The sequence below is a fragment of the Balaenoptera acutorostrata genome, chromosome 5 (genome assembly GCF_949987535.1).
Source record: "Balaenoptera acutorostrata chromosome 5, mBalAcu1.1, whole genome shotgun sequence".
NCBI classification, from domain to species: domain Eukaryota; kingdom Metazoa; phylum Chordata; class Mammalia; order Artiodactyla; family Balaenopteridae; genus Balaenoptera; species Balaenoptera acutorostrata.
In genome coordinates this window covers 119,458,440-119,483,323 of record NC_080068.1, presented here as the reverse complement: position 1 = coordinate 119,483,323, position 24,884 = coordinate 119,458,440, and positions in this window count along the sequence as shown.

The window sequence follows — 24,884 nt, the reverse complement described above, 5'->3', positions numbered from 1 at the left end:
CCATTTCCCTACAATGGATTCCTAGCCACCTGCTCCCTGTCTCCTGATGCCCAAATCCATCTGTCCCCTCTCACACCATCTCTTTCCCACAATAGCTGCTGCCCTCCACTTGGAGTGGCAATTGGATCCCATCAGCAGGTAGGGGAAACCTTCATTTTGTCTTTGCCCTCCACACCTGGTGGGGGCCTGAGCACAATCATGGGAAGGACTGGGGTCTCCTCACATCTTATGGCTTCTAGCATAGGGCAAGGTGACAGCTATCCTCTCTCTGGGCTGCAAACTCCATGGTGTGTTCAGTAGGTAACTCTGAAGGGGTCTCTTGCCCAGCACTGATCCAGGCACCAGCCACATCCTGGCATGGAGGTTGCAATCTCCTGTGGGTCACCCAGTGGATGTGAGTTGGAGTGGCAGCCTGTGACAAGGAGATACTGCATTCCCTGCCTCTTGCCAAGGTCCCACATTTTAATTTTGCACTGGACCCTGCAAATTACGTAGGCAGATATGACCACAAATGAATATAAATGCCATTAAGCATTTTGAATATATGAAAAGATTTTTCCCTGCCACCAAATCTTTGTTTGCTCAAAGTTTTCCACTAACTTGATTATTTTTAATTTCAAACTCAATTATGTCAGTGTGCATTGAATGACTAAAAGTTTATCTCACCCTTCTCTCTCTCTCTCCTTCACACATACACGCAGACACACGCAAACACACACACATGCACACACCCACATCTTTTACCAGAATCCCTTTGTCACTAATTTCTATTCAACCTAATATCTACAGTCAAGCCTTTAGTCCATCTTAACTGTATCAGTTTTCACAGTACATCATACACTTTACTGGCTATAATTTTTTCACATAATTATTCTTAGGTTTGAATTTTTTTTTGTTTTACCCTAGTTTGATTCTGCCATTTTTCATCTTGGTAACCCCCATTCATCATTCAGGTCTTGCCAGAAATGCCTCTTTTTTTCTAGTAACCATTACTTGTCACCCCACAAATGGTTTATACGCCCCCTTTCCACTCTGCTGTGGTTGTTTCCTTATCTCTATGATTACCATGCACCAAATTATTAAATCCCGTCTCCTATCTTCTATCTTATTCTGTTCACTATTATATTTTCAATCCCTGTAAGATCACCTTGCCCAACTATATGTGCTGAACATTATCTGACAGAAGATCTTTTGTACATAATATTTTCATACTAGCTCAAAAACGTCAAGTAAATCCATAATGACAATTCAATATACATTTCTTAATAGCTATTTTGCTAAAGCAGTTGAGTGCATACCTCAAATAAAAGACTTATGTCAAAAGATCTATGAGTGTGTTTTTTGCCTAATGGATTGAATCTCATTGAAATCCATAGGAGATCCACAAAGTATCTGTAAAAACTGTTTCAGCTAAGATAGTGACAGCTTGGATTAAAAGGAACAAAGAGTATAAAATGAAAGAAGCCTACTGGACTCCACAAATACTACTTCCAGGAAGCCAGCCAATAAAACTATTCAGTTGGGAACACATTCTACCTTCAATGAGAAGGATAGAATGACTCAAAATGTAGAACCAATAGCCCAGCGAGTGAAGTCAAAGCCACAGAGAGTTATTCCCAGACCTTGAAACACACAAGAAACTCCTAACATTTGTCTAAGTGGATTTTAGAATTGCTATGGGCCAGTGACTTTTTTTAAACTTCAATTTCCCTTCTTTTTGAATGGAAATATCTATACAGTTGGCCCTCCCATTCTGCATGTTTCATGAAACACGTACATAGAGGGCCTACTGTATTCATTGTATTATACCATAAATTTTATATAAGGGATTTAAATATTTGCAGACTGTGGTATACATGGGGGCTCCTGGAACTAATCCCCCATGGATACCAAGAGACAACCATAGTTGTCTTTCTGTGCCAGTCCCAACACTGTATATTTTGAGTCTTAATTTGTCTATTTCAGTATGTACAGACTGAGGGATCAAGAGGAACTATGCCTATCGTACCTCACACCTGAAGCTGATTAGATTGTGAAATTTGAGCAGATGTGTAATGGGATGAGACACTGGGTACTCAGGGGAGGGGTGAAGTTATTTTGAATGCGGGAAGGACATGAAGCATTGGCAATCAAAGGAAATAATGTGCTGGACAGACTCAGGTTGGCCCCATATAATCACTGCCTCCTTATGTTCACACTCTTATTTAGTACCCTCCTATTGAGTGAGCATTATCTATGAGTTGTTTCTAACCAATAGAACATGAAAAAGGTGAATGATGTCATTTCTGTGATTACACAACACAATTTAAGACTTTGTCTTGCTAGCAGACTCATGCTAGAGACTATATCTCTAACTCCCTTTGAAAAAGTAAGCAACCCTTTCGGGAGGCCCACATGGCAAATACCTAAGGTCAGTCCTCTAGGAGCTGTGAGTGGCCTCCAGCTGACCCTCATCAAAAGGCTGGGACCCTTAGGTTTAGATATGTAAGGAAACAGATTATGCCAAAAAATTTAAGCAAACTAGAAAGTAGATTATTGAATTGCAGCCTTGTGAGACTCTAAAAAGAATAACCAGTTCTGTTGTGTCCAAACTCTATACTTATGGAAATTGTGAGATAATAAGTTTGTGCTATTTTAAGTCACCAAGTTTGTGGTATTTTACTGTGCAGCTATTGGTAACTAATACAAATTGATATCTGGCTAATAACAAACATATGTATATTACCTTAACAATGTTTAATATATGATTGAAAATCTTCATTCTTCTCCAAGGAAATCAGATTATTTCTTCATATATTCTTTAAAGTCTTTATTTGTAGGACAAATTTTAACAAAATTTTATTTATAAGAGTAAATTTATATTACTTTAACTAATTAACAGAAATTGATTTTTTAAACTTCATACAACTATTTTATAGTTGATGATAACATTAGTATTAGATGCAGGTACTAATTACCGAGCTCTAAAACAATGCATATATGGTTGCTTTAATTTCTGGCAACTGGCTGGTGCTTTCATTTAGTTTTGGTGTTAAAATAATTTTTGTCAATATTAGTATATTCAAGAATATTAACTTCCAATAACAACTATCCTTATATCAATAATGCCCTGACTTTTAGTATCATCTAAGCCATGAGTTTGTCTGCATTGATACGTCATCGCTACTGATATCCCTCAATAAAATATTTAAAAATCTTTAAAAATCTTTAAGTATCTTCAGGTAAATCACCTGAAGCCCATGGAAGACAGAATTGCCAAAAGTCAACAAAAAGATTTCAGAAGATATAGAGTTAAAAGGACTCATGGGAAAAAAATTAGAAGATATGGGAAGATCAGTAAGAGTGATAGGTCACACACATCCATGGTCTTCTCAGAGAAGAGAACTAAAATAACAAAATGTTATATAATACAAAATGTTCCAGGGATAAAACAAGATTTTAATCCACAGAAAGAAATGGTGAATTGATAAATAGTCCAATAAAGTAGCTGAATTTCTATAATAATGAAAAACTCAGGCAAAATAATCAAGTAAAAACTAATAGGCTACGTACAGCTTTCTTTCCAGCGACAATTTAGCGCCAGAATATTGTAGATAAATGTCTACACAATGCTCAAGAAAATAAATTATGATTTGAGAAATGTCTGATCATACAAATTGTCATTTAAGTCCAAGACAAGAAATTGGAACATCTGAACATGCAATGGCATAATATTGCTTTCATAAGTGTTTCTTGAAAGCGCTACTAAGAATGAAACTAACTTAAGAATGAATTTGCCAAAAGCTTAAATACTTAGGTATCTATCTAACAAAATATGCACAAGATCTATATGAAGAAAATTACAAAGCTCTGATGAATGAAATCAAAGAAGAACTAAATAAATGGAGACATAATCCCTGACCATGGATAGGAAGACTCAATATTTTCAATATGTCAGCTCTTCCCAAATTGACCTATAGATTCAATACAGTCCCAATAAAAATTTGAGCAAATTATTTTATGCATATCAACAAACTGATTCTAAAGTTTATGTAGAGAGATAAAAGACCCAGAATAGCCATCTCAGTATTGAAGGAGAAGAACAAAGTTGGAAGGTTCATGATATCCAACTTCAAGACTTACTATATACCTACAGTAATAAAGTCAGTGTGATGGGTGAAAGAAAAGACAAACAGATCAATGGAACAGAATAGAGCTCAGAAGTAGGCGCCCAGAAATATAGTCAACTGATCTTTAACAAAGGAGCAAAGACAATATAATAGAGCAAAGATTATCTTCTCAACAAATGAGGCTGGAGCAACTGGACATCCACATGCAAAAAATGAATCTAGACACAGACCTTAAGTCCTTCACAAAAATTAACTCAAAATGGATCACAGACCTAAATGTAAAATGCAAAAGTAAAAAACTCTTAAATATAACATAGGAAAAAACCTAGATGACCTTGGGTATGGCAATGACTTTTTAGATACAACAACAAAGGTACAATCCATGAAAGAAATAATTGATAAACTGGACTTCATTAAAATTAAAAACGTCTGCTCTGTGAAAAACAATGTCAAGAGAATGAGAAGACAAGCCACAGTCTGGGAGAAAATAATTGTGAAATACACAATTAATAAAGAACTGTCCTCCAAAATATACAAAGAACTCCTAAAACTCAACAATAAGAAAACAAACAACCTAATTAGAAGATGGGTCAAAGTCTTTAATAGACAACTCACCAAAGAAGATATCTGGAAAACAAATAAGCATATGAAAAATTGTTTCAAATCATACGACAACAAGGAAATGAAATTAGAATGACCAAATCCAGAACAATAACACCAAATACTAGTGAGAATGTGGAGCAACAGGAACTCTCATTCATTGCTGGTGGAAATACAAAATGGTACAGCCACTGTGGAAGACAGTTTGGTGTTTTTTTTTACAAAACTAAACATACTACTACCAGAAGATCCAGCAATCAAACTCCTTGGTATTAGCTCAGAGTAGTTAAAAACAAATATCCATGCGAAATTCTGTACATGGATGTTTATAGCAGCTTTATGCCTAACTGCCAAACTTTGGAAGCAATCAAGATGTCCTTCAGTAGTTGACTAGATAAGTAAACTGTGGTACATCCAGAGAATGGAATATTCAGTGCTAAAACAAAATGAGCTATCAAGCCATAAAAAGATGGGAGAAACCCTAAGTGCATACTAAGTAAAAGGAGTCAATCTGAAAAAGTTATGTATTGTCCAATTCTAGCTATATGACATTCTGGAAAAGGCAAAACTATGGAGATGGTAAAAATATCAGTTGTTGCCAAGGGGTTGGAGGGCATTAAGGAGGGAAAAGTAGGCAGAGGATAGAGGATTTTTAGGGCAATAAAACTATTCTGTATGATATCATAATGATAGATTACATATCATTATACATTTGTCCAAACTGATAGGGTACAGAACACCAAGAGTAATCCATAAACTATGGATTTTGAGTGATGATGTATCATTGTAGGTTCATCAAGTGTAAGAAATGCATCATTCTGGTGTGGATGTTGATAATAGGGGAGGCTGGGGTGTGTAGGGTAAGGGTGTATATGAGTAATCTCTACCTTACCTTCAATTCTGTTGTGAACTTAAAACTGCTCTAAAAAAAAATAAAGTCAATAGAAAAAGGTGAGGCAGAGAATTTAGAGTTAAAAAAAAAAAAAAGTAGGTCAAGAAGAGCCTAAAAGAAAGAGGTTATGGATTTCCTTTGTTCCATTTTATAATTTTAGAAGTATTTTTTTCTCCTCCTCTGTTTGTTTTGGAAAATGTCAAACAAAAATCATCAAACCATTTTGTGAAATAATTGTTTTTCTAAAATTCATTAAACGTTTAAGGTTATAACTAACAAAAACAACCGAAAAACAAAGTTTGCTCTTTGATTCTAACTTACGAGTTGAGAGAACACAGAAAAACTGAGCTTCATGGTAGCACCAACACAAATCTGAATAATATGTATTATGACAACTAAAGAAGTGTGATCAATGAAAGGTGTATGTACATCATATAAAAAATTAAAAAGATGAAATAAAGAATGTTCTGTAAATAGAGACCACCAGTAAATTTACTGCTGTCTTTAAAATCAAGTCAATATTATTTTAAGATGATTTTACTATAGAATATCTCTGTGCAGCTTCATAAATTATGTTTATTTTCCTTGTAAATTCTTTTTCCTTAAATATACTATTTTATCTTTTTCAATCAGACATAAATCTCTAGAAAGTACTATATGAGAAATACATATAAGTAATGTCAAAAGAGTAAATTATGTAAATAACAATATATAAAACAATAGATTTTAAATAAATCCTAATCATAATTTCTAGTTTTTATACCTAGTAGGTTATTACAGTGTGCTTTGGGCAAGATATGCTGACTAAAAGATGTTTTGTTTTGTTATTTTATTGTGGGAAGAACACTTAATGTGAGCTCTACCCTCAACAAATTTTTAAGTGCACAATACTGAATTGTTGTCCGTAGGCACAGTGATGTACAGCAGATCTCTAGAAGTCATTCATCTTGCTTAACTGAAACTTTATACTCCTTGAATATCAACTCTCCATTTCCCTCTCCTCTCAGCACCTGACAACCACCATTCTACTGTCTCTATGAATCTGACTATTTTAGATACCTCATATAATTAGAATTATGCGGCATGTGTCCTTCTGTGACTGGCTTATTTCAGTTAGCATCATGTCCTCCAGGTTCATTCACATTCTTGCATGTGGGAGGATTTTCTTCTTTTTAAAGGCTGAATAATATTCCACTGTCATCCATTCATCTGTCAATGGGCATGTAGATTGCTTTGGTATCTTGACTATTGTGAATAATGCTGCAATGAACATGGGAATGCATGCATATATTTCTTGAGATCTTGATTTCAATTCTTTTGGATATTATACTATTATATATCTCCAGTAGGATTGCTACATCATATGGTAATTCTGTTTTTAATTTGTTGAGGTACCACTATACTATTTTTCATTGTGGCTATACTCCTTTACATTCCCATGAGCAGTGTACAAGTGTTCCAATTTCTCTACATCCTTGTCAATGACACTTGTTAAATTTTGTTTTTATCTTTTATTTTTTTGGTAATAGACATTCTAACAGGTGTGAGGTGATAGATCATTGTGGTTTTGACTTACATTTCCCTTACGAATAATGATGTTGAGCACCTTTTCATATACCTGTTGACCATTTGCATGTCCTCTTTCGTGAAACGTCTATTCAAGTTTTTTTGCCCATTATTTAATCAGTCTACTTATTTTTTGCTATTGAGTTATAGAGTTTTTTATATATTTTAGATATTAATCCTATGTTTCAACATAAAGGTAAAACCACCTACTTAAAAATAGCAGAGATGTTTTTATACATATATACACACTATATATATATATATATGCATTCATTCATTCCAAAAGCAACTACTCTACTAATACATTGAAATTGCCTGCTGAAGGCCCAACCTGGAAGCAATACTCTGTGAGGATAGTATACTGTCCTCAAGGAGGCACTATGGTCACTGAATCACAGACCTCTGTGTCTCTCTATCCTCAAAAGGAAGAATACATGGGTCTGGAAAGAAGAGGTGGACTCCCTTATCATTATTTCCAAAGACTCACATTTGGAATCCTGCTAGGAATCAACTAATTCCATCATCAATATTAATTCTTCAGAAATAATTTCCTAAAGGTGTTCATGTTCAACTGTTCTCACAGAAAACAAAAGGTGAAAATTAATATTCTTCAATGGGTATAAAATGATAATGTTTAAACTATAAAAATCTCTAGAATTAATTAAGTTCTATATATAATTCTAGAGGTCAAGAAAGTAAACTGCAAAAATAACTTCAATTATGTATCAATATCATCAGTATCATCTCAGTAACTAAGATAATTACAATAATTAAATTGCAAAGTCAAATGAATAGCAATAGGAATGTAGAAATTTATAAATTCCTGATTATCCTGACACTTTAAAGCAAAGGACTAAGTTTAGGAAAGCAGTTACTTAAAATGATTTTACAATATATTGGTGTTCTGCCTAACTGTAATGTCATCTAAAATAATTATGAAAAGAAAGGTGACCAAAGTTGATTTTTTTTTTTTTTTATGTCTCAGATTACTTTCTAGGCAATCTCCTTGAACTTTTTCCTTGGCCATTGCTAATCAGATAATTCATTATTGCAATGGGGCTCTGAAAAGTTTACAAGTAATACATTTCAATTTTTTTCTAGTGTCCAAATCCATTAATTCATTTAATTAGAAGTAAGAGGCATTGATTTTGTGGCAACAATTTACATTAAAAGCAATGCACTATTCAGTAATCAGGGACACTGAGACACTAGAATGGGATAATTAATGATTATGGCTCCAAATGACGTTTTTCTAGATTAACACAGAATATAAAGCACTACACTGAACTAAATCTATGACACTAATTTCAAATATTAAATGAGCAAAAATAATAAATTATTACAATTTAAGTAAAAAAAAAATTATGGGATTTTCTTGAAAAGTGTAAAAAGAAATTGCACAACTCATTATTAGATCATACACTATTTTGCAAAGGAATGTCTAAAATCACAAATGTAAGTTGTCATTCATGTTTTCTGTATTTCCCCCAAAATATACTTCACTGAACACACTTATATCTCATTAGGCTTCAGAGCCAGATATATGTCACAATATCCAAGAGGAATCATAAAACAAATATATATAAAGTAATGATGAACACTTCACAGATGTAGACATGATACTTATTAGAACATGAATGGAAAAAGATTTTCCTCTTGTTTTTTAAAAGCACCTTCCTGAAATATTTATATACATAGCTTCTAGCAATAGCTGTCACAATGAGTCTATTAGTATACATTTAGTCCTTAACTACGAAAAAAATTTTCTCATAAAAAAGTCTGTAGTCCTGTAATTATTATGTACTACACCATTTCACCAGGACAACTTGCACTGCCATTTAAGAATAGAGCCTGTCACTGAAAGGTGGGATGACAGTGGATACCTAAGCAACTTCATCGTTGTTGGATAGCCACTTTTCAAAGGAAAAAAAAAAAAAAAAAAAAAAAAACTAACCTCTTTGACTGCTTTGTAAAAACCAGATCAGATTGGAAGTATTCTACCTTTGCTAACAGGTCATCTCAATATTTAGTTGGTTGATATATTGCACTACCAAATGATCATTTTTACAGAGGAAAAAAAAGTTTAAAGATGATGGACCTAGACCACTTGTTATCGTTTATGTATTAAATATCTAATGCTTAAAATTAAACATAATTTCAGGTCAAATCAATATTCAATATTAAATCATTCCAGACAATGTCTGATATTCAAATCTGTAGAGTACACTATAGGTTCTCATACAACATTCAGTTTTCATTTGAAGTACCTATAGCAGTTGTGAATTTTTATGTACTTGCATGAATATTTTATCAACAACTTTTGGTCCCTCAGTATTTTAAGCTTATAAATGTAGGAACTATACTTACTATTTGATAATTTACCTTTCCCTATCACCTAACATAGTGACTGGCACATGGTAAGGTCTCAGCAAATGTATGCTTTGAATATATTTGAATGGCTCAAATCTACCAATTGTCATAAATTTCTAGAGGGCACATTTTTTGTAGTCTCTATAACACCTGTGAGACCATATATGTAATTATCAGATTGCCAATGAATTTTTATTTTGCTTAAGATAATAAAGCTGCATTTGATTAAATAAGCGAGGTTATTATGCCATCATTACTTTTCTCATCGTATTGTCTACCATTACTGTAAACAGACTAGTACCAAGTTATTGCATTTCACTGATAAAGACAATTATTGCATTAAATTCTCAAAACACTCATATAAATGGGCTTACATTTTTTTCTAATTCTTTACAACTATCTTCCTTTTGGTTGACATTTTTACATTCCTTCAACAGATATTTATCAAATAAGCACTCTTTGCTCAAACACTGTGGTAGGTAGAGCTTTGCTGTATCAGTGAAGGAAATAAACAAAAATACCTACTCTTGTGAAGTTGAAATTATATAAGAAGGCTCTAAAATATTAGAAATGAAAGACTTTCATTTATACAAAAAATTGCTGAGGAATTCTCTTAGCATATACATATACATCTGCTCTGAATGATGTGAAAAAACACAACATATTAATCAGTATGCTAACCAAACAATGTTCAGAGATTAAATTTGTTGCTAGGTAGACTCTATTCTGCTATTGCTGTTGTAGGCATGTCAGTTTGTAAAACAATGTAACTTAATTTAAATTTTTATTTAACTGATTTTTGAGATTATTTAGGTAATGCACTAATCTTGTCAGAATTCTAATAGCATATATCCTATGCTAAATTTGGTAAAACTGTATACATTAATTTTTAAGACTATGTGTGATATTACTCAAATTATATAACTAAGAATATTTTAATTAAAATAATTTTCACATAAGGAAGTTAGGAAGTTATTAAATGTGGTTAACCTGTAGCCATCATCTAGTTATCCATTTATTTCATTTAATATATTCATATATTCAAAATATCTAGTAAGTATCATCTATGAATTGAACATTATCCTTGGAGTGAAAAAAGGAGAAAAATGCAATGTGTACAGCCTTAAAGACTTTAGAATAAAATGAGAAAGAGTTAAATAAGAGGGCGGGAAAATCTTGGGAATATACAGATTTGTAATAATGTCATCTATATACTATGCTTGACAAATGCAACATCATGGGCAGCACTTTTATCAGTCATTTAATGTAATTACTTTGCAAAACATGTGATTTGTTCATTCTTTGATAAATAATTACTTGAAGGTCTACTGGGGAGGCAGACATTATTCTTTAAGATATAGTTAAAATGGTGAACAAGTTAATAAGATCCACGTGCTTATGGAATTTCAATTCTCCTTCAGGAGAAAGAAAATAAATAGTAAATTTATAAGAAAGTAAAATAATTAAATTGCGATAAATTCTAAATCACAGTCATCAAAAAAGTAATGAAAATTGACTAAAAGGCACTGGTACAGGCAAAATATATAAAATCTTTTTAACATATGTAAAGGGAATAATTTACCTTCCAGAAGTAATTGGACAAAGCAATTTCTGTTGGGGAGCTAAGCCTACAATACCTTAAACCTGGTTCTTAATGGCTACAACTTGCAGGAAAATCATCTTGTTTTTATGTAGACCAGATTTTATACATGTGCCGGGCCTCTGCATCTGGAGACTCTAGTCCCACAGCTTCTTGACCACCAGGGGAAGATTACTGATACAAATCATAACAACTTCTAAAATCTTAAGGCAAAGGTTTTATACAGGTCATTTTCCCAGGGTTAAATTTTCAGTTTTATCACCTTCCTCAGTGGCCCAACCTTTCTCTCCCCAGAAGCCAATGTCTGCTGTAATGAGAGAAACAGCAGGTGTTATAAAGGTTGAAGAAGTTAACCCCATATTATTTTAACATAGTATTTACTATATGCGAAATGTATGCCACATATTTATGTGTTAAGTAAACCATAATTTAAAAACCCATAAATATAATACCCCCAATCTTCAAACTAGCATGCTAATAAAAATAACATCTATCTAATTATAAACTCTGCCTTCTCACACTGACATACACTTAATTCACTTTAGTGTTTGTTATTCCTATATATTTTAAAGTATAATTTTATCATATACAATTTGTGTTAAAAAAACAAAATATTGTGTAATTTAGCTGTGTTTGTGCCATACAATGATATCATATTGTATACAGTCTTCTGGGCTGTTCTTTTTATAATGTATCTGAATACTTCAAACATATATCTGAATTGTTGTGTATAACTGCAGTTTATTTTAACAAATACATAATATTCCACTATGTAAACATTCCATGATTTATTTATTCTTCTCAAAATGGAAGGTTCCTGAGTTTTCCTTTTTGTTTTTATTCCTAAGAACAGTGTTACCATGAGCAGTCTTTCAGACATCTCTTGTATACAGGCTTGAGATTTTCAAGGTACGCAGGAATAGATTACTTCCCATAGAGATCTACAATGCTCAACTTTAAAGATTATGTCAACTTATTTTCCAAGTAATTTGTACCAGTATAGAAACCCACCATCTGCATATTAGTATTGCCACTGATCTATGTTTTCTCTCTCACTTGGGTTTTGAGATTAAAAGTGACTGGCCCTAGGGCTCATCAACTTAAAGTGTAATTTTGTTGGCTCTAGTATGAAGGAAAAATTAAGATGGAATGAATGGATAAAATATAAAGAGATGAAAAAGTGAAGAAGTTAAGAATCAAAAAAGTTAAAATCAAATAGCTACTAAATATAATAATAATAAATGTAATCATTACTCAAAATATGTAGAAAATGACAAAAAAATCTGCAATAATTAAAATACAAGAAAATACCAAAAAATTAATGTACTTTAATGATAGCAATAAAAATTTAATCTAAAAGTCAATGAATTCAAACAAAAATACACAAGTACACCCTTAAAGAAAAAAAAATTAAGACTTTAATAAAGGACCAAAGTTTTATCAAAATAAACATTCTATGGTGTTGGATAGGAGGATAAAACTCTATAAAGATGCCTATTCTCTCCAAATTACTTTATAAATAATTTCAATCTCATAAAATTTCCACTTGAATTTTTGAGAAACTTGAATAGTTTACTCTAAAATTTGTAAATAGAAGAGATGTCATCTAGAGTTAAGTAAACCTTAAGAAAAGTTAAGGGGGTTCCCTACCTTGTAAGAGATACTAAAGCTACATTCATCCACTATGAGGTACTAGGTTAAAAACAGAAAGAGACTACAGTAATTCCCCTACATATGAACCTTCAAGTTGCGAACTTTCAAAGATGCAAACGTGCACTCGCATGTCCAATCACGTAAGTTAGTTCACGTGTCTGGTGTACATTGTCACGTGTGAGCATCCTCTACAAGTGGTTGTGCTTTTGTGTACTTTACTATTCAGTACTGTATAGAGTACAGTAGTACAATATTTTTATTTCAAGCCCAGGATGTCCGTAAGCAAGGTAAAAGCAGTGGTGATGTAGCTGGTACTGCTGAAGTAACAGAGTTTCACGACGCAGGAAATGGCAAGGGGATTTTCTTTATTTATTTATTTGAGAAGGCACTGTTAGTTTTTGAGGCACAGGATCCGAAAGCAGACCGGCACACGAAGGTTGCAGCAGCTGTTCAGAATGCAATCCAGTGTTACCATGTCACCTATGATGAGAAAAAAAGAGCTACTACCCAGACTTCACTGGATCATTTTCTCAAGAGGGTAGATAGAGTTGAATCCAGCAAGGAACCAGAACCTGTGCCATCAACATCAGGCGTGAGTGAAATTGCAGCTTGCCCTCCGTCTCCTACTGCTGACGATCCTTCACCTCTACCACCTCCCACCTCCTCTCCCTCCTCCAGTCAGTAACTCTTCTTGCCAGTTCACTCAATGCCAGCCCCTGTATGCCAGCTGTTGTACTGTACTACTGTACTTTTCAAGGTACTGTACTGCAAAATTTTAAATGTTTTCTTTATTTTTTACATTTGTTTTTTATGTATTATTTGTGTGAAAAGTATTATAAACCTATTACTGTACAGTACTATATAGCCAACTGTGTTAGTTGGGTACCTAGGCTAACTTTGTTGGACTTATGAACAAACTGGACTTCTGTACTCTCAGAACAGAAATTGTTTGTATGTAGGGGACTTACTGTATTGAAATAGAGTAGTGAATGCAGCGTCAGACTGCATGTGAGGTCTTCCTATACTATGTTAAATAGAAGCACTGGGAGTTTTATCATGCTTGGAGGTGGAATTTGATCAAAGGCTCTTATAGCATGTTATGATCATATTTTTCATAATTTATTTAAATGGATAATGATATTTATAGATTTTCTAATATTATATCATGATTGCAATTTTGAAATATACTCAACTTGATTATGGGGTATTTTTTATTTTGTTAATATTTTGTTGAGAAATTTGCATATTTATTTGTGAGATTTATTTTATTTTTTGTACTTTATTTTCAAGATTATAATGGCTTCATGGATATACCTGGGTAATATTTCCTCTAATTCTTTCTCTGGAAGAGCTTTATAAGATTCAAATCAGCTGTTGCTTGAAAATTTGGAAGAATTCATAGTCTCAATGTCTTATGGGGGGGAAGATTTTTGCTGTTAAATAACTATTAGTATCTATAGGAATCATCAGGATATTATTTATACTTGATCTAGTAGTAGTATACTTTAAAATATTTTATATATTTTATGTCACAAATATTATCTTCCACTTTGTTAATTCGATTTCTTTTTAAATCTAAAACTGTCCATTAAATTTATAATGGTAATTTTTTCCAAATGTATGGGTATAAGCAAAGCCTCGGATTTTATGATGTCCTCATATATTAAAAAATAAATAAATCTCTTCTCAGGCTTCTATCTTTAGAGGTAAGATTAGAACATAAAAGTTTTACTCTTCTTATTTCTCTTTCTTTTCTATGATATGCAGAAACTAGCTGTAGATTCTCATTATTTCTACATCATTTCCTTCTTTTTCTTTAGGAAGCCTCCCAAAGCTATAATGGCAAATGGCATTTGAAAAGGCAACATAAATCAATAGGCATTTTAAAAGTATTATGCTTTTAAATTTTGTGAGCAGTCATGTTCTTTAGTTTCTCTGATAGAAATCTTTTGTAATCTAACAATTTTTATCTTAATTAGAACAGAAATAGATTTTTCTTTTTAACTTGTTAGTTTTCTTTTTATTGGTTATGGGATTTTTCTTTAATTTCTTATTTATTTTGATTTAATGTGAGCATATTGAGGACACCTTTTGTCTTACTGTAAAATATTGGTATAGTTTTTATTTGATTATTTTTTCTATTTATCGACAAAAAAATATTTTTTTATTCTCTTTCTAGAACACTAGGTTCAGCACCAGGTATTACTGCTTTCCCATTTTTTTAAAGATCTTCCACGCTCTTATTCTGATAAGAGGGAATGATGGGCAGCAGCCATCGGTGAATTTATGTCTCCTCTCTTTGTAACGCCAGTTAAAGCTCTGCCTTATCTCCATTTTATCCAGGCCACAGCTGAAGTCATAGAATATTTCTTCAGAATTGGGATCATTCCCCAGTGGAGGTTTAGTTGACAGAAGAGACTTCATTGTGTAGCCTGGAATTTGTGTTTATTTCTTTCCCATTTCCCTGCATGTAAGCTTTCATTTAATCTACCCTAGTGGAAAAATCTTTAATAAATTGCTAATTCTACTAATGTATGTAGGGATTAAACTTTATTCATCTGCATAAAAGCTACATTCCCTCACAACATATACTTATATCCTCAAGCCCTGACCCCTAACTTCTTTGTCCCTGGATTATTGGGGACTGAGCATGGATACAAGGGTCTAATTTGATTTGAACTAAACAATTTGGATACTATATAATGCTTTTCAATTTTTGTGATTTGAAGTTGCAATCTTTCATTCACTTCCAAAATGCTGGAGTATCCTTTGCTACACCAAATTTTTACTTTTAGTATGGGTTGGAAAAAGTAAGTTATTCAAGACTGAATATTGTGTATAGCACAGGGAACTCTACTCAATGCTCTGTAGTGACCTAAACGGGAAGGAAATCTAAAAAAGAGTGGATATATGTATATGTACAACATTAGTTTGCTGTATAGCAGAAACTAACACAAAATTGTACAGCAAATACACTCCAATAAAAATAGATAGATAGATAGATGGATAAATAAATAAATAAATATTTTAAAAAAGATTGCATATTGAGTGAGGTTGAAGATTCCCAGCAGTTGGGTTGAAAGTTCTAATCCAGAATGGCCCACTTCTAGCCACAAACATGAGAAATGATGGAAAAAATAAAACCCTAAACATTTTAAACTTACAGATGCTCTGGAAAGAAGGAAAAAAACACAAATATAGAAGGAAAAGTCATGAAAAGCCTGTGTGGAAAGCAAGAGTTACAATGTGCTGACTTACCACGTATTGGGTCAAGTACAGGATTCAAGGGATAATGGTTGAGGTTTTCATATCCACTGGAAAGAGACCTAGTTTGAGTTCACATGAGTTCTGGGAGCTAGAACGAAGCCCACAGTAGGAAGCCAGTAACCCCAAGGTAAACTTATCCATTATTTTAAAAAAATGAGCTAGGAAGAACTGTGCTCACTCAAGGAAAACAGTTTCGTGCCATTTATCTCTTCTTTCTCACTTTTTCTTTCTCACTAGGTTAGCCTGTTTTATTTTTCTTTTTTTTTTCCCCTTTCAAATCCATCTAAAAGCAGAAACAAAGATTTAAAGAATTTCCTCCTTAAAGTGCCAGAAGAAAGTACAACTGCACATGTGTTCAGGAGCAGGTTTTTCTTCTCCCTGACACTACATAATCCGAGTAATAAGATTATAATTATTCATGATATCATACATCACGTTGTCATTCTCTCTCCACAATTTTACAGAAGTTGAAACATAAGTAGCAATTAAGCACTTAGACATTTATTGAACATTTACACATTCTTGATTAAGTGATGACTCCAGCATTACAGAACAAGAAAGCACATTTAGGAGAATACTCTGGCACTTCTCTCTCGTCTCCTGCACAATAAATGAGCTCTTTGTATTGCAACGTCCTTCAACCTCTGAAATACAGGAGCCAGCTAATTTTAAAGGTGAAGTCAACCTTATCATCAGCTTTCAAATGTGACTCTTCTTTGCCAACCTACAGATCTTGGATAGATACGATTCACATTACTTGTTCCTTTTTCAGAAGCAAGCATATTAGACATGAAGAATATTCTCATGACTGACATCACATTGGAAGCGTGATGACTGTGAATTGCAGGACTACTGATTAATCTTGCTGTCTCTTGCCTGTGTGCTTCCTAGTGTGCCTAGACAGAATTTTTGAATTGTTAACATCAGGCCTCTGATCACAGAGAACGAAAGAGCAACACATTTTTTTTAAGATAAAATATTGAAACGTGATTGCATAAGGAGAATGTCCAAAGTCATACACGAATTAGGGCTTCCAGGAATGGTGGCTGAACACATTATCTTAGATCCCTAATCTTTGATCTTAGCTAGATTTTGTTGACTTGTTGCTGTCCAAGGTCCTGAGGCTGGAGCCATATCCTGTAATATTTCTTTCTTTTGGCTTCTTAATGTCCTTTCCTGGTTCACATTGATTTAGCCTTTTCCTTTTTCCTTTTTTAATTTAATTTTATTTTATTTTTCTTTTATTGTCTTTTTGTAGGTTAAACAGGGGAAGTTTATAAAGAATCATTAATTATGATAAGAAGTACAGTAAAAGAGATATAAGGAAACCCTGTGGTACCCTACAGCAGAGGACAGTATCCTAGGAAGGACAAAGTTGGCACGAGTCCAGACCTCCTTGTAAAAGGTATTTTGATTTTGTCACTGGATAACAGAGGAGTTCATTGGTTTAGCTAAGCCAGAGCTGATCTGGAGTTACTGAGCAAAAATAGGCCACCCTCACTCTTCACTTTCTACCTGAAGTGAATAGGCTCTTCACTTCAGGTCCAGAGCAGCTAATCAGTGTCTAGTGTGGTGTGGGTTCCAGTGGAAGTCCAGGAGAGACTGAGGAGATAGAAGGCTTTTGGAGCATGAAGGCTTTGCAGAGAGTGAGAGTGGGGCTGGGGGTTGCAGAAGGTTTGGCTATTCAGTGTGTGACTTTCTGGGCCACAGATAGCTGTGCACATGTGTGCAGGGTTTCCACATATAGAGGGTTGTCAAACGATTATCATCAGGTAAAGACTGGAAGGTTGCAGGACCATCACCTTCCGGGCTGGTGGCTGGGCAAGTTCCACTGGATGTCTTCACATCCACACCCTGGCCAAGCCAGAAATTGCAAGAAGCCTCCTTCTCCTCCAGTTCCTCACCAACACCCTCTATTGAGAAAGCTTAACATCATGCTTACTTTAAAGGGAGAAATAAAGAAACTGTGTTATTTATCATACAGGATAGTATATAGAAGGGTACACTAGGAGCTGAGAGGCAATAAATTGATAACTGACACATGTTATTAAGTATCAGAGATGAAATTTGACTCCAAGGTCACCCTCTTTTAGGTATGTATAGTATCTGAACTCCAGTCTATGGCTATTCTAAACTGTTCATTGGTGGCTCAAATTTTTTTGCTCACTCTGAGTTCATAGGAATGACAGAAAAATACTGTGGGTACTGATTTGGAGTTGGTGATTAGATGTATTCACAAATACAGAATTTGAGGCTAATCAGGATAGATTATATCCTTGAATAAGAGCAAAAGGTAGCTCTAAATCTACTACTTAGGTATTTTAAAAACTGCATGCATGATGATAGAGGTCTTATTACTCTCCATCCTGACATCCCCATTATGGGTAGGTCAATTCGGACTTGACAACTTATAAAGTAAGAACCCAATGGCCTCATAAATTAATAAAAACAAATCTGAGAGTCTCTATGGGCCGATTGGCTCTAGCACCAACCTGTTTTCATGAAAAAGTGGCAGCTATCTCTTCTAGAAAAGTTTTTCTCTCCCACTTCAATCTCTGAAGCAAATGGGGTAGCTCAATGGAACCCTTGATTTGCAGAGGTTTTCTTAAATACCTGAGCCTGGTTCACTGATGGTTCAACTGTCCAGGCCAACTACCACTCTGGAAAACCAGCTTCAGGAACAACTACTTAGCACAAGAGGTTGAACTGAAATGTAGTACACTTGCCTCAGACCAGGGTTAGGTAGCTACAGCTCACAACCTGTTTCTGTGAGGACAACAATCAAGCTCAGAATGTTTTGTACATTTTTAAAGAGTTGTTTAAAAATGTGCATATTTGACAAAGAGTATAATGGCCCACAAAACGTAAAATATTTACAATCAGGCCCTTGATAGAAAATGTTTGCCGCCCCCTGCCTTAGACAACATTTCAAATTGCCAGACATCATATTTTATTGAATCTTAAGCTATCATCAGTGGAATTGGCATTTGGTGTGCCACCTGGAGGAATAAAGATTAGAACATCAAAGATACCCTTCTTTGGGACTGCAAACTATGGAAACAAACTGTGGTGGCCAATAGGAAATTCATATAAATACCCATGTCGAGGGCCAATTCTCCAATGAGACTTAGTGTAATTAAGCAGCAGATCAAACCTGAACTGACCAAATTACCACCATCACAATCTGGATCCATCATTGCATCAGAATGCTCTGCATTTGCCATAATAGACTGGGCACAAAGTAAAGAACTATAGATTTGTGATACAGAGACACCACGGCATGCCAGATTTGTGACTCCTACCAGAATTTTGTCTCTTTTGTCTCATGGTGGAAAAACGTCACATTGGATGGGACTTTGACCCTGCCTGCTCTTGGAAGATTGACTGCATTTCAGATGCCTGAATCACTTTGAGGACACTACTGATAGAATAGTACCTCACCACTGTTGGTACTTTTCAGGTATGGGTGTTGCTGTTTTAAGATGATCGGCTGACTTTGGCCACACAATTATGATCTTTGAAACTAATGTGTGCTATGTATTTGGCTCTCCAGACCATCTATATTCTTGTAATGATCTACCTTTCCTTGCAAATCCTACCTAACAATGGGCCATTAGTCAAGGTATTCAATGATAATTCCAAGGCATCTACCATCTTACAGGTTTATGGCTTCACTGAGCTCTAGAATAATCTCCTCAAAAATTAACTTATAATGATCTCTGTCTCTATCTCCCTTATCTCTCCCAGTCCACATAACTTTGTAATGTAGATTTGGTCACTGAATGTTGCTACACTCAGAATGGGATAATCTTCTTTTGGCAACTTACTAAATAATGATTAGGAAACAATATTAGTGAAATTTGAGATTTTGCTGTTATCATTACTGGGCATGATTGTTTTTTTCTTCTCCTGAGAGCAAGCCTAGACAAGTCTGGCTGACACACCCTCCAGGTGGCAGCCCAGTCATAGGGGTACTAAGATTCAAACTTAATTCTTGTTAGTCACCTAGACTATCTTGTCAGATTTACATGGTCCCATATCATAAAGAAAATAACCACATACCTGAGAAAATTGTTTGCCAAACCCCCATATAATTGCTTATTCAGACCAAGGCAGGAGATACAATGGGTCTCCAAGAATTTTGTAAAAATGTACCTATTCTTCATCCAGAGGAAATATCTGGGTACAGGTAGATGACTAGAGAAAATGTAAATTTATAGCTACCAATATTATGGGTACACTGATTTTGTGGCCATAAAAGGAAAGCAATAACTCCAGAACCTTGAGAGGAAATTTTAGTCCACAGAGGTACAGAGAGTAGAGAAAGTTAATGGTTTCTTTTTCCCCCTATATTCACCCTTCAGCCTAGAAAAACAAGCATAACGTCTATCTTAGTCAAGAAGTAGTAGTGGCTGGTGATCTGATCTGCTTGATTAGTCATTCTCATCAACATGCTATGACAATAGAATAACCCATATGGACATGGGCAGTCCTATTTTTCTGTGGCTAACACCATCGATGACAAATTCCAAATGTGGATTCATCTTTAAAGTGTACAATCACAATGACTGGCCCAAATTTGTTCCAATCTGACTGATACAAACGCTCCCCTGATGCCTGGATGGACTTGGCTTATGTTGTACATGGATACTGAAGCTGCAATTACTTGGTGACACTGCCCATAAGGCTTAAGCAAACCAATGTGTTGGTGAATCAAATGAAATTTAATAATACATCCCAAGCTGAAGTGACTTGTACGACTTTGGGTTGTTTGTTTATACGTGGGAATGATTGAGCCATGGACTGTCTCTATTGGGGATGAGCTGCACCTTGGCACATCCATTAGCCGCTCTAATTATTGGTCATGGCACCAAAGATAAGCCAGTCTGTCTAAACTCTCTTGCTTGGATTGTAGTAGGTAATAGACTGGCCATGGCCTACACTCTCACCATGTAAAATAAGCCTACTTGTCTACCCTGGGACTTATTCAGAGTTGTCTGAGTACAGGACCCTGGCAACGTGATTGAGGTTAATATGGCAGATTGACCTCAACCTGCTCCTTGAAGTCCTATCAATATCCTTAAAGAAATGCTATGTATGGCAAATTTAATAGATTTATTCTTAGCTTCTGTCAGTGAGATAAATCAGAGTGGCTGACAAAATAGCATACTTATATGAAAATTCACCAGAAGCCTAGGAAATGCCAGATCCATAGAAAGAAGGATAGGAAGAAAAAGATGTTAATAATATAAAGCTAATTTTAACATATGATCATGCTTTCTCTGCCTTTATGGAACACTGTACATACTTATATAGTGTTAAATGTTGCTTTCTTAATTAAAACAATTTGATGAGACAAACAGAATGAGGGTGAGCGAGAGAGATAAAACAAATGCTTCCATGTTTTGTTTGCTGCTCTTCTTTTGTAAAATTATGATGTACCTGTTTGCGTATTTATCTATTATTTTTTCAACATACAATTCCAAATGTAGACTAACTTACAAGAAGAAGACAATCAGTAGGTAACTGATATTTAAGTCAAGATCTGAGAATATTTGTTCACAAATATTAAATCCATATATATCTTTATGAAGATAAGTACATTTTAATAAGAATTTGGTCAAAACATCTGAAATAATATAAGGTTTTTTTCTTTTTTTTTGGAGACATTCATGTATGGTTTCCCTTGATGAAAAAAAATTCTTTTGTAACCATAATATCTATTTCTTTTTCAAATATGTCTAGAAATTCATTTAAAAGACTACTCTCACACTGCGGGGTCTCCATTTGAAGGATCCGATGTACATTTTAATACAGCTAAATTGTATACTGTATACGAATTTTAGAATTACTTTCTACAACACCTTTTGTAATTGAGAACTATGTTCTCATTTTAGATAATAAATAAATTTCACAAAATTTAAAGTGACATTTTGGATATATATAATATACATATATAAATATATGTACCCATATATACATATATGTATATATACATTTATAAAAATTCATGTTTTGCATACTAGTGTAAAAGTTTGCTGAACTGTATAACTTATTTTTCAATAAGAGGTTCACATTTAAAATCTATCATAGGGGACTTCCCTGGTGGCGCAGTGGTTAAGAATCTGCCTGCCAATGCAGGGGACACGGGTTCGAGCCCTGGTCCGGGAAGATCACACATGCCACAGAGCAACTAAGCCCGTGCGCCACAACTACTGAGACTGCGCTCTAGAGCCCGCTAGTCACAAGCACTGAAGCCCATGCACCTAGAGCCCTTGCCCAGCAACAGGAGAAGCCACCACAATGAGAAGCCCGCACACCACAACGAAGAGTAGCCACCGCTGGAAGCAACTAGAGAAAGGCTGCACACAGCAACAAAGACCCAATGCAACCAAAAATAAATAAATAAATAAATATAAAAATAAATTTTTAAAAAATCTATCATAATTTAAGACAGAAAACTACTTTCTACTGTTTTCTACATAATTTGCTTATTAAATTGCTGTATATGTGTACTCTTTTTGTATATCATATTTTCCCAGTCAATATATATGTGTGTAAATATGTATATATACACACACACACATACACACGAAATAGCATTTGAACTTCAGTAACTTTACATACAATACCATACCACAAACACATGTATAGGAAGATGTGTGGCTTTCATTTGACTGATGAATACAACTATTTAAATGTTGTGACTTATTATAATTCAATGTGTTTCAAACAGAAGGCATTATCTGTACAACCCTTTCTTTACAGCCTCATCTCATATCTGCCTCTATCTTTTTACATTTCAGCAACACTAGACTAGGCAGTATTCCCTGAATGTTCAATGTGTTTTATATACCTGAAACTTTATCAAATACCTAGAATTCCTTCCACTATTTCAGTAACTCTTGGCATCATACTCACCATTGCAGGTTATATATGAGAATTTCTAGCAATAAGTTTAAGGAGAAATTATGTTTCTTCTCTGTGATCTTACAAGAGGCAACTATTGCTCTTACCAACAGTACTCAATCAGTGAAGTATTAACATGCTCCATATTGGAGCAGCACTCCAAATTTGTCTTTGAAGTCAGCTCTTCTCCACTCTGGGTTTCTGTGATTTGTGGTGGTACTGTTCCACAAACAGCTCTAAGAATGGCCTGACTCAGTCTGACAGATCAGGACATCATTCTGGTGACTTGGATCAGTTAGGGCACAGAGGAATTTATAACTGTAAGATTTTTTTCTCTGGAGAGTCTAGGAGAGGTATTCCATTTCTTTTTGCTCCACTTGGAATATGAGATTTAAGCCTGATAGCCAGCCACACTGTAGAGTCAGTCTACTAGTAAATAAAGCAAAGCCAGAGTGAAGAGAGGAGGTGCTATCCTTTGAGTGTTTTCTATTTCTACCCATATATGTTGCAGACAAGTGACCCAATAAATACTGTACTGTTTGTATTTTTATTCTCCTGTAACTAATGATTTTTAAAAATATTATTTCATATATATATATTCATATGTTTAACCCTGGGTTAATATTCTATTCAATTACCTATCATTTATATATATATATATTAGTTCATTTAAGGTAAAATGTATTGTAATGGCATTTGTATATTAGAATCTAATACTAGGCTTTGAATACAATGGATATTTACCAATAATCTGTTGAATTAAATAGGACAACAGATAATTGAATTTATACTGTAAATACTGACTTTTCAAATGCTTATTCATAGTAGAATTAAAAGCACAATTTTAGGAGAACATATGTAATACACAGAGAATCCATTCATATATCTGTTTAATAATTTTGTTGCTTTAATCTATTATGTATTTGGCACCATGCAAAATATTGAATTTAAAAAGGTAAATAAACTGATCTTTTCCATAAGGAGAACATAGGCTCATAGAAAACCAGATGAAGTTAGTTATTATACAATGTAAAAAGTATTTTATAAAAGCACAAAAGACATAGAGAATTACATCACACTGCCAAAAGAAAGGTGAGAAGGTTAGATTTATCTGGCAAGTTTATTTGAATTAATTAAATGACAGTAATCCATGGGATTTCTCTGAAAAGTTAACCAATTGGAGGGAAAAGGAGAAAATATCAGTGGATATTCTTGGAAGAAGTTGATTTTATGAGAATGGAGTCTTTCCAACACTGAAAACTATGAGTAACATAGAGCACTCAAATATACCTGTTGGTCAATAAAATAAGTAAATCTCTAGCCATTCTGATGAAGAAAAAAAGAAGAAAACACTAATAACTAATATCAGAACTGAAAAAAGGCCAACAGTATTGCTTCCATGGACACTAAAAGGATAATAAAAGAATATTATGAACAACTCTCTGCCTTGAAATTTCATAACTTAGATAAAATGGGTCAATTTCTTGAAAACATATTCTACCAAAATTCACATAATACAGAAATAAATTTAATAGGTCTATATGTATTAAAGGAATGTAATTAATAATAACCTTCCAAAACAGAAAGTACCAGGTCCATAAGTTTTCACTTGTGAATTTTACCAAATATTAATGGAAGAAATTACACCATTTTTTATAATCTCTTCCAGAAAATTGAAACAGAGAAAGTATTGCTTATTTCTTTCTATGAGGCTAGTATTATTGACCCACATAAATATCATCAACTTATCTTTAACAAAAGAGCATAGACAATACAGTGGAGAAATGACCATATTTTCAGCAAAAGATCCTGGAACAGCTGGACATTCACAAGTTTAAAAAAAAAATGAATCTAAGAGATTGACCTTACCACTTTACTAAAATTAATTCAAAATGGCAATAGACCTAAATGTAAAATG